The sequence below is a fragment of the Lithobates pipiens genome, unplaced genomic scaffold (assembly GCF_037356315.1).
Source record: "Lithobates pipiens isolate NorthernLeopardFrog02 unplaced genomic scaffold, aLitPip1_a1.2 Scaffold_138, whole genome shotgun sequence".
In the NCBI taxonomy this organism is placed as follows: domain Eukaryota; kingdom Metazoa; phylum Chordata; class Amphibia; order Anura; family Ranidae; genus Lithobates; species Lithobates pipiens.
Genome location: NW_027507726.1, coordinates 440912 through 458880, shown reverse-complemented (window position 1 = coordinate 458880; position 17969 = coordinate 440912).

Here is a 17969-nt window from a genome sequence, read left to right as displayed (position 1 = left end):
TCCTGGATTTACAGAGACACACCTCCAGCTTTGCAGCTCTCGTTGGCCCTCTTATGACTCCCCCCCCCTTCCTGGCAAACTCTCACAAGAGTAAAAGAGAGCAGCTATCCATGGGGGGACCCAATGAAGAGAAAGGAGCCTGGAGCGCCGGTGGGGGACCCCAGAAGAGGAGGATTGGGGCCGCTCTGTTAAAATGCATTGCACAGAGCAGGTAAGTTTTGACATTTTTTATATTAACAGTGGTTTTACAAACACTTTAAAGCCTTAGCGACTTTGAAAACCACTGCACTACTTTGATGCAACTTGAGTGCCAGAGAGTAACAGTCACATGAAAGTGACATCAAAGTTGCACAAGTGTGAATGGAGCCTTGTAGTAATATGGGTGCTGCCATCACAGTTTTGTGCCGTCACCCTGATAGGGGCCTCACTGCCCAGTACATTTTTGACCTGGAAACAGCATACAGGATGGAAGGGGAGACTTTTCAGATTTTGCTGGCTGCATATTTTCAAGCCAGCAAAAAAAAAAAAAAAAAAAAAAAAAAAAAAAAACACACAGGATCAGGTACTTTTTCAAAAGCTCCATGGACAAATTTGCAAAAGTTGCGACCGTTCCTAGAAGTGAGAGAGACAGTTAGAGGGCCTTTCACAAGACGCAGGATAGGAAGGAAGTCTGACGCAAGCATTTCCCATACGATGACCTTGCAAGACCCACATTACTACATCGCTGACAAAACTGCCCCGACCATGGCGCGGGTCTCTCTACCAGCGTGAAGGTGGGAGTGTACAACTCCTGACATCACACACCACGAGACCCGGCCCCGAGCTTAGACCGCTCGTCACAAGAGGCCACGCAGCAGTCACATGTCCCAAAGACACACTACAAAGCGTTCTCTGACAATGAAAATCTCATCTGACAGCTCCAGGAGCAGGAAGGAGACTTTCTGAGATACAATCTCTAGAATAGAAAAAAAAAAAAAAATGTAAGTCAGTCAACAAGAATGCCAAGCTTCACATCACAAACCCTCCCAAGCAACCCACGCCCAGAGTCATTCGCTGTGCTCAGTCACCTTCTTTCACCTCTCACCTACTTACACAAGTGCCATCCAAAAAAAGGTGCAGCTACCTCTGCAGCGACTCTCTTACAAAGGGCTTAAGTCAGTTCCAGCTGCAGGAGGAGGGCTCCCTTCCCCCGCCCGCTGGAGGTTCAGAGTCCTTCAATGTACCGCCGTGCCCCTCTCGCCTCTTCTACCCACTTGCCTCGAAATTCCACCTTGCACGCCTCCACCCCTTTTTCTGGGCCTCTGAGTAATTACAAACTTCTGGAAATCCCAAGCTGCTCGCTATAATAAAAAATACTTGTGGTGGTTCTAAATAAAGCTGCTGGCTTAACGTTGGCTTCTGAGCTCGATTTGGAACCCACGACTCTCAGCAAGGGTGGCAAAGCAAGCTGAGGTTTGTAGTTCAGCAACAGCCAGAGAGCAATAGCGTCTTCCTGTGCGAACTGCCCAATCGTAGGTTTCGTATTAGTCACCGAAACTTCAACATAACATCAGGACTTCACTACCAAGGCCCAAACTATATGGGAAACCTTCTGCTATTTATTTGCCTTGAATCTTTTAGTGAGCTTGGGTTGTTGCAACTGTCTCACAACCATCTCCAACCAACTGTTGAGGACTGCATGAGGACACAGGGCTGGGACAAGGGGTGGGCAGGAGGGGGCGGCTGCCCCTGGCGTAATGGTTTATTGCAGGGGTAGGGGGCACCCTAACCCTAAGGGAAAGGGGGGGGGGGGGCACAGTTTGGCATGTTTGCCCTGGGCGCTGGATGACCTTGTCCCGGTGTTCTGGCAGATAGTGTCCTGCCATCATATAGTGTCCGCATGCGCAGTACGGGGCAGACGCTTAGGAAAATCTCCGAAGATGAATGGCGCCTGCGCCGTGAGTGGAGGTGGTAGCCCCACCATCCAAGCGGACATAGGGTTCGGAAAATTAGAGGGCCGCTCGCCACACTTCTGGCTCGGCCTCGCTGCGCTCGGCACTTTTATATTCCTACTCTTGTCCATTTGGATGGTGGGGCTAGAATCTGGACTCACGGCGCAGGCGCCATTCATCCTCGGCTATTTTCAGAATCTGTGTGTGCTGTGTACTGCGCATGCACAGTACACAGCGGACACTATCCGATGGGGGACTGTATATATGACAGGACACCGGCACTGTGAGGACACCAACTTTGGTGCAACTGCATCTCTACCATTTACTTGCATTGCAACTTCTAGTGATCTTGGGCTGCCACGATTGTCCAACCATCCCTGACCAGCTGCTGAGAACTGGAGGATGACACCACCCTGGATGTACCCGTCCCCCTCCATTTACTTGCATGGCAGCTTTTTATGATCTTGCCTGACCATCCCTGAACAGTTTCTGAGAGCTGGATGATGGCTCCAACCTTGTTGTACCTGCCCCTCTTCCATTTACTTGCTCTGCCACAATGGTCCCGTAACCATTACGGAACAATTGCTGGCAACTGGATCATGGCAACAACCTGGTTGCACCTGCCGCTTCACATGTATAAGTTGCAATACTTGTCCTGCAACCATCCCTGTGTGGTTGCTGAGAACTAGATGATGGCACCAACCTTGTTGTACCTGCCGCTCTCTTTTCTTGCATTGTGACTTTTAGGGATCTTGGGTTGTCCCAACAGTCCTGTGACCATCAATGAACAGGCACGAACCACTGGATCCTGGCACCAACCTGGTTGCACCTGCCCCTCCATCATTTAATTGCACTGCAACTTCTAGTGATCTTAGGCTTTCACGATTGTCTCCAACGTGTTGTACCTACCCTTGTTCCATTGATCTTGGGTTGCTGCAACGGTCCCCTGACCATCAATGAACAATCAATGACAACTGGATCATGGCACCAACTTTGTTGCACCTGCCCCTCCATTTAAATGGGTCGCCACACTATTCCTGCAATCATCCCCAAACGATTTCTGAGAACTGCATCATGGCACCAACCTGGTTGCACCTGCCCCCATTTACTTGCATTGCAACTTCTAGTCATCTTGGGTTGCCCCAATTGTCCTCTAACCATTCCCGACCAGTTCCTGCTAAATGGATAACACCAACCTGGTTGCACCTGCTTCTCCATTATTTACTTGCTTGGCAAGCTTGTCCCAAGACCACCCCTGAATGGATGCTGGAAAACTAGATTATGACACCAACCTGGTTGCACCTGCCCCTCCACCATTTGATTGCATGGCAACTTCAAGTAATCTTTGGCTGCCACAATAGTCCCACAACCACCCCAGACCTGTTCCTGAGAACTGGATGATAACACCAACCTGGTTGCACCTGCCTCTTCGTTTATTTGCATGGGTTGCCAAGCTGGTCAAAACCACCCCTGAATGGTTTCTGAGAACTAGATGATGGCACCAGTCTGGTTGCACCTGCCCCTACATAATTTATTTGCATGGCAACTTCTAGTAATCTTGGACTGCCACAACTGTCCCACAACCATCTCTGACCAGTTCCTGGGAACTGGATGAGGGCACCAGCCTGGTTGCACTCGTCCCTCCACCATTTATTTACATTTTAACTTCTAGTGATCTTGGGCTGCCACAACTGTCCCATGACTGAACGTTTGCCGAGAACTGGATAGTCAAAGCAACCTATTTTCTACGACAGAGAAATCTTCTATGCAAGAGGACCGACTTCAGGCAATTTACAGTCTCAATTGCTTGTGTAGTTTAGATCGAAGGTTGGTCATCAATATGACAAAACAGTTTTAAGTTTTTAAATAATCTCACTACAAAAAAAGAAAAATAGAGGCGGGCACAACACAGCCCTTATCTCAGGGAAACAGAAGAGTAATGGTCAGAACAATCCTGCCTGAATGACAGATCATGACACCCATGAACAGTCAGCGAGACGGCCGACCACAGCGGGCATCACCCAAAACCAACCAACGCGGTTCTGGTCTGGGAATCAATGTGGACGCATCAGATCCTATCATAAACGCTTTCACGGCAAGCTTGTTGGCGTCTCCAACCCATCATACCCAAGGGCTTGGTGACCTAAACTCAACCATTTTAACACTTAAAGAGGAAGTAAACCCTGATGAGTTTACTTCCTCTTTCATTCCCTGCAAAGGTAAAGCATAATGCACTACTATGCATCGCATCGAATCACATAGTAGTCCATTATGTGTCACTAACCTGATACAGGAGCCAGCGATGTCACCGCTGTCCCCTGTAGTCCGGCGCATCCATCTTCTCAGTGGGGTCTCGCTGCTCTGCCGCTGTCATTCGGCGAAGCCGCGATGACGTCACTCCCGCGCATGCGCACGGGAGCCGACACACGCAGCATCTTCGTGGTTGACGGTGCCGCATTCAGTGCGCCGCTGTCTACGGCGTATTCGCCGTAGACAGCTGTCGCTGTATTTTAGCAAATATCTCCTAAACGTGTAGGTTTAGGAGATATTTCTTGGACCTACAGGTAAGCCTTAAAGCGGGAGTCCGCATTTTTTTTTTTTTTTTTTAAAGCCAGCAGCTACAAATACTGCAGCTGCTGACTTTTAAAATAATGACACTTACCTGTCCAGCGCGCCCGCAATGTCGGCACCCGAAGCCGATCTCTAGATCGTCTTGTCAGGTGCTGCCGCCACCATCTTGGGTATGGGAATCAGGAAATGGAGCCTTTCGGCTTCATTTCCCGGTTCCCTACTGCCCATGCGCGAATCGCGCTGCGCAATAAGGATGGTCCCCGCTGCCTCTGGGATCTGTGCGTGTTTCCCAGCAGGCAGCGGGGCACTTGCGGAAAGGGGCATAATCTACGTCCCTTTCCGCAGAGAGCTATCCCGGAAGTGGGTGCAGAATACCTGTACTGTACAGGTATCTGCACCCCCTCCCCCCTGAAAGGTGCCAATTGTGAGGGTTCCGATGAGCGGAGGTCCACTTTAGGGTGGACCTCCGCTTTAATCTAGGCTTACCTGTAGGTCAAAGTATGTTGTAAGGGTTTACAACCACTTTAACCACTTCAGCCGCAGTGACTTACCATTGCATGGCGGGTTGAAGTGGTTATACCGGGGTGATGCCCAACCATTTTAACATTAAATTCATGCATTCCCCTGAGAAGGTATAGAAGGAGCCCCTATTAAAAGGGGCCTAAAAGGTTCTACTGAAACCAATGGATCACAATACAATGAGAACCCATAGAGGGCTACAGAGGGCATACCTGAGATATGGAAACCGGACTTTGTGCTACACACATACGTCTACAAATCCCCAATACAAAATTATTTATAATCAATGGATTCAGCACTGAATATTGGGTCACATAAGTTTCCAGGGACAACGCTTCAAATCTTAGGGCTGCCCCTGGAAACTGGTGACTGAAACTTGGTGACCTTGTCAGGCGACATACACTCTCCATCCTATGTTGATTTGCATGCTCATTTGCTACAGATTTTTATAAAATGGGCTCAGCACTGAAAATCAGGGAACACTAAATTTCCAGGGACAAAAAAAACAGAAGAAAAAAATAAATAAAAAAAAAATTAAAAAAAAAACCCACACACCACTTAGGACTGTTCCTGGAAACTGGAGACAGTGATGTTGATGGTGAAGGACACCTGTGACCCGGCTTTGCATACTCATTTGCTACAGAGTTTAATAAAATGGACTTGGTACTGAAAAATTTGGTTATACAAAGTTCCAACTTATTGCTACATACACTGTAGATATAATTAGCATTGAGGCGACGTAGACTGATATATCAATGAACCCAGCATTGAAAAGTTGGGTCACACAAGTTTCCAGGGACAAACCTTCAAAAAATGTAGGATTGTCCCTGGAAACCGCAATGCTGGTTGATTGACACCGGTGATCTTATCAGGAGATGTATGCTCTCCACTCTGATGCTTTGTATAGTCATTAGCTACAGAGTTGTATGAATGGACGCAGCACTGAAAATCAGGTAACGCACGTTTCCATGGAAAAACAAAAACACAAAAAATAAATAAATAAAAAACACACAAACAAAAAATACAAAAAAAAAACAAAAAAAAAACAAAAAAAAAACAAAAAAAAAACAAAAAAAAAACAAAAAAAATTATATATATATATATATATATATATATATATATATATATATATATAAAAAATAAACACACACAAAAAAAATAAAAAAAATAAAAAACACTTTAAGGTTGACCCTGGAAGCTGTTTGAGAGCAATGCTGGTGAATGACTCCAGTTTCCACCCAATCAGGCGAGGTGCGCTCCTCACTCTGTTGCTTTGCATACTTGTTAGCTGCAGATTTTTCATGAATGGACTCTGCACTGAAAATCAGGTAACACAAGTTTTCAGGGACAAAACATTGGGTTGGCCCTGGAAGCTGCTGACAGCAACGCTGGTGAATGACACTGGTGATTCATTTCCACCCAGTCAGGTTCTCGGCTCTGTTGCTTTGCACACTCATTTCCTGAAAAGTTTTATAAAATGGACTGAGCACTGAAAATTCAGCAACATTTCTAGGGACAAAAAAAAAAAAAAAAAAATTTTGAAAGCTGTCCCTGGAAACCGCTGACGGCAATGCTGGTGAATGAACCCATTGACTGCAATTCTCACCCACATCGGCGACCTACACTCTGCACTCCATTGTTTTACATACTAATTTGTTGCAGCCTTTTATTTAAAAAAAAAAAAAAAAAAAAAAAAAAAAAAAAATGGACCCAACACTGGAAATTGGGTTTCCAGGGACAGAACCTCAAAAGCTCAGGGCTGTCCCTGGAAACCGGTGACGCTGGTGAGTGACTCCGGTGACCTCATCAGGTGAAGGACGCTCTCAGCTCTGTTGCTTTGTATACTCATTAGTTTTATAAAATGGACTCAGCGCTGAAAATAAATAAATAAATAAATACATTTTCGGCCAACACAAGTTTGCAGGGATAAAACATCTGACGCTCGGGGCTGTCCCTGGAAACCGGTGAATGCAAGCGGTGAGACAATCAGGTGATGTTTACCCTTCCCTGTGTTGCTTCACATTTGTCGCTGTGTTTCCCCCCCTTTACGCTCTACATTTTGATGTATCAGAAATCTGACCAATGAAAGTGTGAAGAGTCTCAGTAAGATCTTTTTTTAGGAAGGAGCTTGTGAATAAACTTCCTGTACGATGGAGCCCCAGGCTGCCAGGAGCGGCTCCGTCCAGCATCGCACCCCGTGTCCCTTCTTCTTCCTCTTTTCTTTTTTTAAAAAGTTCCAGATGTGACGCTTCTCCCCCCCCCTGACAGTGGCAGCGGCGGTGGGGTGGATGAGAGCGCGGCGGTGGGGTGAGAGAGAGCAGCAAGGGTAGATGAGAGCGTCAGGGTGGCCTCCTCTCCGCCCGGTGCCTGGCACCCTCCTACCCAGTGACTGGCGCGCACACACACACACACACACACAGCTTTTAACTCTCGCTTGCCCAAGACGGGCAACCAAAAAACAAATAACCCCAGCCCTGTACCCGGCACACATGAACGATGGCAACTGGGCACAGCAGAAGTTCTGTAGACAGACACCCCTGGATTGTCCCATCCCCCCACCACCACCCCACTCTACCCTTAAAAGGAAAAGCGGCTTACCTGGTGGTGCGGAGCGGCGGGGTGTGCGACTTCTCCTGTGCCCTCCTGAGCCTGACGGAGAGAGCCTGAAAGAGGGAGAGAGGAGGAAGGAAGGAGAAAGAGAGGGAGATCTGGGTAACCACACCCTCCGTGTGACTCAACTTCACTCTGCAAATATCACAGAGCTGACATCCAGAGAGGGGAGGGGGGGGGGGCGACGCACAGGCAGCGGGGAGGGAGGGCGATGCACAGGCTGCGGGGAGGGATCCCAGTGAAGTCACAACAGGAGACAGTGGTGAGGCCCGAAGAACAGGCAGAGCAGCAACATAGGGAGAGCGCTGGACACACCCAGATCTAACTAATCCACCACACCCTCCCTGCAGCTAGACATCCATCTTCTCTGCTCATATCCTGCTCTGAGAATTCAGGCACCTGTCAGGGCGGCGCTACCTGCCTCCTATCAGGACTACAAGTCCCAGCGCTCCGCACCATTACACACAGGGCAAGGCAACTACAGCTGACTTGTTGCTTTTTAGCTGCTGTGGAACTAAAAGTCCCAGCACTCCCGTCATTTATTTAGCTAGTCATTTATTTTTTAGCAGACCTGTCTTCTACCTGTTGCCGCTGTGGAACTAAAAGTCCCAGCAATCCCATTATTATCTAATTCTTTTTCAGATGACCTGTTTTACCTGTTGCTCCTGCAAGCTGCTGTGGAACTACAAGTCCCAGCACTCCATATTTATTTTCGGCAACTAATTTCATAGCTGACCAGTCTTGTTGCTCTGTATCTGATGTAGGACTACAAGTCTCAGCACTCCCGTCATTATTTAGCGAATCTTTTATTTTTTTTAAGCAGACCTGCATTCTACCTATTGCTCCTGCAAGTCGCTGTGGGACTACAAGTCCCAGCACTCCCGTCATTTATTTAGCTAGTCGTTTTTTTTGTTTTTTAATAGCAGACCTGCGTTCTACCTGTTGCTTCTGTGGAACTACAAGTCCCAGCACTCCATATTTATTTTCAGCAACTAATTTCATAGCTGACCAGTCTTGTTGCTCTGTATATAATGTAGGACTACAAGTCCCAGCACTCCTGTCATTATTTATCTGATCCTTCTTTTTTTTTTTTTTTTTTTTTTTAGCAGACCTGCATTCTACCTGTTGCTCCTGCAAGCTGCTGTGGAACTAAAAGTCCCAGCACTCCCATTATTAGCTAATTATTTTTCAGCTGACCTGTTTTACCTTTTGCCGCTGCAAGCTGCTGTAGAACTACAAGTCCCAGCACTCCTGTCATTAATGTATCCATTTTTTTTGTTTTTAACCTGTTGCTCCTGCAAGCTGCTGTGGAACTAAAAGTCCCAGCGCTCCCATTATTAGCTGATTATTTTTTAGCTGAGCTGCGTTTTTACCTGTTGCTCCTGCAAGTCGCTGTGGAACTACAAGTCCCAGCATTCCCGTAATTTATTTAGCTAGTCATTATTATTTTACATTTTTTGCAGACCTGTGTTCTACCTATTGCTGCTGTGGAACTACTAGTCCCAGCACCCCCGTCATTTATTTAGCTAGTCATTTTTTTTTTATCAGACCTGTGTTCTACCTGTTGCTTTTGTGGAACTACTAATCCCAGCACTCCCATTAACTAGCTAATTCTTTTTCAGATGACCTGTTGCCTCTGCAAGCTGCTGTGGAACTACAAATCCCAGCACTCCATATTTGTTTTCAGCAACTAATTTCACAGCTGACCAGTCTTCTTGTTGCTCTGTATCTAATGTATGACTACAAGTCCCAGCACTCCTGTCATTATTTAGCTAATCTTTTTTTAGTAGGCTCGCTTTCTACCTGTTGCTCCTGCAAGCTGCTGTGGAACTACAAGTCCCAGCGCTCCCGTCAATAATTAGCTCATCGTTTTTTAGCCGACTTGTTTTCTATCTGTTGCCTCTGCAAGCTGCTGTGGAACTACAAGTCCCAGCACTCCCACAATTATTTAAACTTTTTTTTTTTTTTTTTGCTGATCTGTCTTCTACTTGTTGCTCTGTAGCTGAAATGTAGGACTACAAGTCCCAGAACTCAACATTCGTATTCAGGAAATAAAATGTTTAGCGGACCAGCCACCTGCTGTGTAACTACAAGTCCCAGCACCCCCACCATTATTTACCTAACCACTTTTTAGCTGATCTGTATTCTATTTGTTGCACTGTAGCTAATGCAGGACTACAAGTCCCAGCACTCCGTGTCTTTACTCAGCAGTTTTTTTGTTTTTTTTTAGCTGGCCTGTTGCTCTGCAGCTGCTGTGGAACTACAAGTCCCAGCACTCACGTCATTATTTAACAAATCATATTGTAACTGACCTGTGTTCCGTTGCTTCTGCAACCTGCTGTGGAACTACAAGTCCCAGCGCTCCCGCCATTATTTAGCTAATCATTTTTTAGCCGACCTGTGTTCTACCTGTTGCTTCTGCGGATGTGGAACTACAAGTCCCAGCACTCCACGTCTGTTTTCAGCCATTAGTTTTCTAGCTGACCAGTCTTCTTGTTGCTCTGTATCTAATGTAGGACTACAAGTACCAGCACTACATGTTATAATTATTCAGCAATTCATTTTTTTTTATCGGACCTGTTGCTCTGCAGCTGCTGTGGAACTACGAGTTCCAGCACTCCAAGTCATCTTCTGGATGTAGCCGGGCCACTGTAGTCCTTAGATGGCTTATTCCAGCTGCTTTGGAACTACAACTCCCAGCATTCTGCACTGGCCTGTGTAGGTTACTGGGCAACCCTCAGCTAGACTCAACTTTTAGCTCAACTGTTTCTACCCATTTCTCTCGGGCTGCTGTGGGACTACAAGACACAGCAGCCCTCAGCTAGTTGATCCCTACTTGTGGAACTACAAGTCCAAGCATGGTTTAAAGGCTGTCAGGTGGTCTCTGCGGCCCTCAGTTTTGTGGTCTCATCTTCTATCACTGCTGAGGAACTACAAGTCCCAGCATCCCACACTGGCCCTCGGCTGCGTGAGGCCTTTGTAGCCCTTATCTGACTGCTCTGATCTGTGCAACTGCAAGTCCCAGCAACTCAAACTGACCTGTGGCTATCATGGGGTCTTTGTAGCCCTTAGCTGACTGGTGTAATCTGTGGAACTACATGTCCCAGGATCCCACACTTGCTTCCAGCTGTCAGAGGGTCTTTGTAGCCCTAGCTGACCAGTCTGATCTGTGCAACTACAGGTCCCAGCAACTCAAACTGGCAACTGGATATCACAGAATGTTTGTAGTCCTTAGCCAACTGGTCTCATCTGTGGAACTACATGTCCCAGCATCCCACACTGACCTTTTGCCGTCAGAGAGTCTCTGACCCCCAGCCAATCCATTCCTCCCTATGGCACTGCAGCTGAAGGTCTTGCTGGGCTCAGAGAAGACACAAAATTAAGGCTCAGTTTCCACTAGTGTGACTTGTCATGTGACATGGGACTGCAAAGTCACATGACAAGTCATACCCCATGATTTCCAGGGAGTACTGTTCATATCTGTGCAACTTCAAAAGTAGTCCGCTAGTGCACTACTTTTGGTCCCGCTTTGATGCGACTTGAGGTCCATAGACCTGTCATTTGGAATAATTGGCTATGCCTAGCGGCTTGGCTTTCGGCAGTTCCCAACAAAACCCCAAAACAAGAGTCACAATATCCTTTATTGTTAATAATGCGCATAACACGAATCAAAGCATAACCAACACATTTTGGGTGCCACACCCTCCCTTCATCAGGGCTATGCATGGAATAAAAATAACTGTCTCCACAAGGGGATTGTGGCCAATGGGAGAAGAAAATGTCCCGGCGTTGGCGTCAGTGGGAGGAGCAATAGTGCTCGGGCGTTGGCGTGAGGAACGGCACCCCATCCTTTGCGTCGGGAGGAATGGCGCCCCACTGGTGGGAGGAACAGTGCCTCCTCCTTGGCGTCGGTGGGAGGAACAGCGACCCATTAGTGGCGTCGGTGGGAGGAACAGCGACCCATTAGTGGCGTCGGTGGGAGGAACAGCGACCCATTAGTGGCGTCGGTGGGAGGAACAGCGACCCCCTCCTTGGCGTCGGTGGGAGGAACGGCGCCCCCTCCTTGGGGGCCGGTGGAAACAATAAAAATACTAACAGTCCCAATATCCTTTATTGTTAACATCGCACATAACAGGAATCAAAGCATAACCAACACATTTTGGGGAGCCACAACCTCCCTTCATTAGGGCTATACATAAAATAAAAATAACTTTCTCCAAAGGGGGATTGTGGCCAATGGGGGAAGAGAATGTCCCGGCGTTGGCGTCAATAGGAGAAGCAATAGCACCCGGGCATTGGCGTGAGGAACGGCACCCTATCAGAGGCGTCGGTGGGAGGAATGGCACCCCATCGGTGGCGTCGGTGGGAGGAATGTTGCCCTGTCCTTTCCTCCTACCGGTGCCGCATTGGTGGGAGGAACGGTGTGCCCCCTCCTTGGCATCGGTGGAATGAACAGAGCCCCATCCTTGGGGCCGGTGGAAACAATAAAAGTACTAACAAGAGTCCCAACATCCTTTAATGTTAACAGGAATCAAAGCATAACCAACACATTTCGGGGAGCCACAACCTCCCTTCATCAGGGCTATACATGAAATTAAAATAATTGTCTCCGCAGGGGGATTGTGGCCAATGGGAGAAGAAAATGAGGAGCAATAGTGCCTGGGTGTTGGCGCGAGGAACAGCGCCCCATCTTTGACGTCGATGGGAGGAACGGCACCCCTTCCTTGGCGCCGGTGGGAGGAACGGCACCCTATCCTTGGCGTCGGTGGAAACAATAAAAATTCTAGTAGATGGCATTCCTACTGAAGTATAAGTAAAGCCTCATTTATGTTCTGTGTAGTACAGTGTACAATGGTGCGAGGGTTGTGCTTACCTGCAGGTGTACCCATGCAGGCAGACCCATTGATGTCAATTGGTGTGTGCACGGACACCGTCACTGCTCCCACTCTGACATCTGCGGGGTGCATGGCTCGGAACTCACATGGTCACCCACATGGGTGTCAAACTGGGAGCAGCGACTGTGTCCCATGTAGCCGCTGCGTCCCAATTGATATCAATGGGACTGCCTGCACAGAGAACCCCCGTGCATCCCCATGCCGGTGAACACGTGAGTATGATGTAGTATGCCCTGTGTGAATGACGCCTTAAGGTTTTGCTGAACTTTCTTGTTGACATTTGGCTACTAGGAGAAATGTACTTTATAGCCCTGATGAAGGGGATTTTTGTTCCACGAAACGTGCTGGATTTCTTTTGCCTTTCTGCAATGTGTGACTTCTTCCAGAAGTCTTGTAATAGCTCTGACTGCAGCCACTGAAAGATTCCCCTTTAGGCCAATGCCTGATGTAGGGATCTGCAAGTCCCAACATGAACCTCCAACAGTACGGACCAGGACAACCGGAGTCGCTGTCCCCAGAGGGGGGGCCAATGACTGATGTAGGGATCTGCAAGTCCCAACATGAACCTCCAACAGTACAGACCAGACCAGGACAACCGGAGTCGCTGTCCCCGGAGGGGGGCCAATGCCTGATGTAGGGATCTGCAAGTCCCAACATGAACCTACAACAGTACAAACCAGACCAACCGGCGTCGCTGTCACCGGAGAGGGACCAATAACTGGTTTCAGGGCCTGATCTCCATGACTATCATGCTGGAATGAACTGAGGTTTTCCCATAAGACCCGGAATGCATTACTAGCCGGTGGCTGTTTGTAAATGAGGAGCTACATACTGGACATTGAACAGCTTAGAAGGACCAGATTAACTTGTTCCTAACAAACGCCTGATGTGCAGCTCACCGAAGAGAAGCCTCATGTCAGTCATTGAAGTATATATCGGGGAAAACAAAAAAATCTTTGCAGAACATTCACATTTCCTCGGGTTTCCACTCTCTGAAGGCTCTGCAAGTACAGAAGACAGTTAGTTGGTCTCCCAGAGATGCCGTCCGCTGGTTGGTAGAGCAGGGAAGCTCAAAACTGCTGTCATTTATTTTTTATTGGGCCATTTGTTTCTCATTAGGGAGACTTCACTTCACTTCCTGTCCTTTAGGCAAACAGGAAGTGACAGGAAATCTTTCCGGTGTCAGTTTAATCCCCCAGTAGACCGCGTCGCAAGGACAAAGAGTCCCCGCTGGAAGATTTCCCCTCTCTTGGGGGCAACTCAAAACCTGGGATTTCCCCGTCCTTTCATTGCTGGTGAGATTGCGGACCTGGATAAGTGGCACATCTGAGAAATTTCCAGAAGTGGTGAGGTGGAGAGTAAGGTGAGGGGTACAGCGAGGGGGAGGGGCAATTTGTGGCATCTGCACTAAAAGGGAGAAAGAGATTTATTGTTTCCTCTACAAACAGCAATGACCTGACAATACAGAGAGAAAAAAAATCCGTTCCTGTATCTTTGCTTAAAATGAGGAATTGTGAGCATACGCGGGCAACGGCCAATCGTAACCATACATGGGCAACGGCCAATCGTAACCATACACAGGCAACCATGACAGTATGTAGGCAACAAAACTGGCACTATGATAATACATAGACAGCAAACATCCAATCGTGACCATACGCAGGCGGCAAGCGTCCAATCGTGACCATACGTGGGCAACAAACAGGCCAATCGTGACCATACGCAGGCGACAAGCGTCCAATCGTGACCATACGCAGGCGACAAGTGTCCAATCGTGACCATACGCAGGCGGCAAGCGTCCAATCGTGACCATACGTGGGCAACAAACCGGCCAATCGTGACCATACGCAGGCGACAAGCGTCCAATCGTGACCATACCCAGGTGACAAACCGGCCAATCGTGACCATACGCAGGTGACAAGCCGGCCAATCGTGACCATACGCAGGCGACAAACCGGCCAATCGTGACCATACGCAGGCGACAAACCGGCCAATCGTGACCATACGCAGGCGACAAACCGGCCAATCGTGACCATACGCAGGCGACAAGCTACCAATCGTGACCAGACGCGGCCAACAAACGACCAATCGTGACCATACGCAGGCAACAAGGGGCCAATCGTGACCATACGCAGGCAAAACGGGCACTATAAAATATAAGACAACAAACGGGCAGTTGTGACCATACCCAGGCAACCGCGACAATACACAGGCAACAAACGGGCAACCATGATAATACGTTATCAACAAATGTGCATTTTTGATAATCCTTTTAGATTGTGAGCTCTCTGGAGCAGGACCCCCCTGCATCCTGTTGTACTAAATTGTACCTGAACTGTCTCTTCCATTTTATGAAGTGCAGCACAGACTATAGAAATCCCGTATAATACACAGACAAGTGTGACACTATGAGGGCAGCACAGTGGCTGGGTGGTTAGCACTCCCACCTAGCAGCACTGGTGTCATTGGTTGGAATCCCAACCATGCCACAATCTTGCATGGAGTTTGCATGTGCCTGCGTGGGATTCCTCCGGCTACTCCGGTTTCCTCCTACGCTCCTAAGACATGCTGGGAGGATAATTGGCTCCTGTCTAAATTGTCCCTGGTATGTGTGTGTGTGTGTGTGTGTATATATATATATATATATATTTATATATATTTATATGAATGTGTGTTAGGGACCTTAGATTGTAAGCTCCTCGAGGGCGGGGACTGATGAGAATGTACAGTGTATGTGAAGCGTTGCAGAAATATTTGGTGCTCTATAAATACAAACAATTGGGAAATCCTGAAAATAACCTTGAGAATACCTCCAGGTCAGTCTGCCCCCCTCCCCCTTCACTTACCTCTGCCCCCCTCCCCCTTCACTTACCTCTGCCCCCCTCCCCCTTCACTTACCTCTGCCCCCCTCCCCCTTCACTTACCTCTGCCCCCCTCCCCCTTCACTTACCTCTGCTCCCCTCCCCCTTCACTTACCTCTGCCCCCCTCCCCCTTCACTTACCTCTGCCCCCCTCCCCCTTCACTTACCTCTGCCCCCCTCCCCCTTCACTTACCTCTGCCCCCCTCCCCCTTCACTTACCTCTGCTCCCCTCCCCCTTCACTTACCTCTGCCCCCTCCCCCTTCACTTACCTCTGCCCCCTCCCCCTTCACTTACCTCTGCTCCCCTCCCCCTTACCTTACTCCTAACCCCCTCCACTTACCTCTGCTCCCCTCCCCCTTCACTTACTCCTAACCCTCTCCCCCTTCACTTACCTCTGCCCCCTCCCCCTTCACTTACCTCTGCCCCCCTTCACTTACCTCTGCCCCCCTCCCCCTTCACTTACTCCTAACCCCCTCCACTTACCTCTGCTCCCCTCCCCTTTCACTTACTCCTAACCCCCTCCCCCTTCACTCACCTCTACTCCAGGCTAATCCTCATGTCATGGGTGCTCAGTGCTGCATGGGGCCACTCACAGGAAGCACGTGACTAGAGGGAGGAGCTGAGATGTAGACAGAGAACAGGCCACACCTCCTGATGGAGATTAGACACGTGATCTCCCCTGGATGGTCAGGTGGTGGAATGCATTCTATGTAGGCCCAAATCTGGATAACAAAATTCTTATTCAGAATGTGCATTCAAATTCAGCATCCATATCAATACTGATCCCTGATGGGCAGTACACCAGGGCATGGCATTGGACAGTGACAGAGCAGAAGGCCACCCTGAGGCCCCAGTGTGGTGGCACCCATTACTCCTGGTCTGTGCCAGCGGGCGTAGCTGGAGGAAAGAGAGCACAGCACAGCCAGCACCTCCTCCCAGTTCTTTCCTTCTCTCCAATACCAGCTAGGAGTGGGTGACGCTGCTCTCTCTACTCCCACCCATCAGACTATGTTGGCTGAGACTGAAGGACGTCCTAATTCCTCACCCCCCTTCTCTAACTCTAAAAACAAAAGGTTTTTGGATCTACTTTAAGCCCTGTTGTGGGGCTGAGAACGCAGCATTTTTGTGGACTAAGTGGTGTCAGCCCTGCCCATTGTCTTTAGCTAAATGACTCAACCACTCCAAAATATTAAAGGCTTATCCTTCTGTAGTCCAGGATAAGAAGTAGGAGGCCTCTTTGAGATAATACAGGAAGTGTGCAGAGGACAGATCCTGAATTATTATTATTTATTTATTTTTTGCGCTTATCCAGCAAGTCTAGGTTCACATATATGCAGGCTGCAGTTTTGCAGTGTGTTTTGGGTTTTTGATGTGTTTTTTTAGGGGTTTCTTTTGGAATGTATGACAGTTGTGCCCATGTAGACTTTTTGATGCCACTTTGATGTGACTTTACACTCTCTGGCACTCAAGTAGCATCAAAGTAGCGCAGGAACCGTTTGTGTCCAAAGCCCCATGTTAGGTTGGAGGGTTAAGGTTAGGGTGAAATGTCATGCCGCGTACGCACCATCGGAAATTCGGCCAGCAAAAGACCGATGAGAGCTTTTCAGCGGAAAATGCGACCGTGTTGTACGCTCCATCGGAATTTTGCTGCCCGAATTTCCGCCAGCAAAAGACTGAGAGCAGGTTCTCAGTTTTTCTGACGGAAAAAGTTCAGACCGGAAATTCCGATCGTCTGTAGCAATTCCGACGCGCAAAATCCCTACGCATGCTCGGGAAACAATTCGACACATGCTCGGAAGCATTGAACTTCATTTTCTCGGCTCGTCGTAGTGTTGTACCTCACCGCGTTCTTGACGGTCGGAAGTTCAGAGAACTTTTGTGTGACCCGTGTGTGGGCAAGCCAGGCTTGAGCGGAATTCCGTCGGAAAAAACCATCATAGCTTTTTCCGACGAGAATTCCAACCGTGTGTACGTGGCATTAGGGTTTGGGTTAGGGTTAAATGTTAGGGTGAAATGTTATGCCGCGTACACAAGATCGTAATTTTTGTCGGGGGAAAAAGCTCTGAAGGTTTTCCCGACGGAATTCGGCTCAAGCTGTCTTGCCTACACACGGTCACATCAAATTCCGATCGTTTATAACGCGGTGACGTACAACACTAGAAAAAGGAAGTTTAATAGCCAGTAGCCAATAGCTTCCGTCTCGTAGTTGAATCTGAGCATGCGTGATTTTTGTGTTGGAATTGCATACACACGATAGAAAGTTTTTTCGTCTGGAAAATTGAGAACAAGCTATCAATTTTTTGCTGGCGGAAATTCGGACAGCTAAATTCCGATGGAGCCTACACACGGTTCGCAAAGCTCTCATCGGTCTTTTTCTGATCGGAATTCCGATCGTGTGTACGTGGCATTATGCCGCATACACACAAGCGGAATTTCCACCTGAAAAATCTTGGATATTTTTTCCGACAGAATTCCGCTCAAGCTTGGCTTGCATACACACAGGTCACACAAAAGTTCTCTGAACTTTCGACCGCCAAGAACGCGGTGACGTACAACACTACGACGAGCCGAGAGAATGAAA